This window comes from Myotis davidii, unplaced genomic scaffold (assembly GCF_000327345.1).
Source record: "Myotis davidii unplaced genomic scaffold, ASM32734v1 scaffold72, whole genome shotgun sequence".
Lineage (NCBI taxonomy): Eukaryota > Metazoa > Chordata > Mammalia > Chiroptera > Vespertilionidae > Myotis > Myotis davidii.
In genome coordinates this window covers 6,656,568-6,656,903 of record NW_006284618.1, presented here as the reverse complement: position 1 = coordinate 6,656,903, position 336 = coordinate 6,656,568, and the positions used below count along the sequence as shown (strand labels likewise).

General features: G+C 56.5%; 1 protein-coding gene across 1 annotated transcript in view; it reads right to left on the bottom strand.

Annotated features, from left to right (window-relative positions):
- The window catches only part of CHST15 (carbohydrate (N-acetylgalactosamine 4-sulfate 6-O) sulfotransferase 15), a 39,558-nt gene that overhangs the window by 31,651 nt on the left and 7,571 nt on the right, over positions 1 to 336 (bottom strand). The gene's annotated exons all lie outside the window — the stretch shown is intronic.

Genomic DNA, 336 nt, shown 5'->3' with positions numbered 1-336 from the left:
GAGCTGCACACCCAGAGCCAGCGGACAGGCCTCGGTCAGGCCCGGGGACGGGGACCCCAGGCGTTAACCCCCGATTCCAGGGCCATTTCTCACTTCCTGGCAGTGCCGGCAGAACAGCCGCGGTCCAGCCAAACCTGCCACAGGCTGCGGGCGGCAGACCGGGCCTGAGCGGCCAAGAAACCATCACAACCGTTTAGACGCGGAAGATCGCCCTGAATAATATTTACGTAAGAAATACCGCTAACATTGCAAGGCCAGCTTGTTTATTTTTTTCCAAGAGGCACAATCTAGTTTGTGACGAGAAGAGAGACTGTTCTTTCAATCCATCGTCTCCTC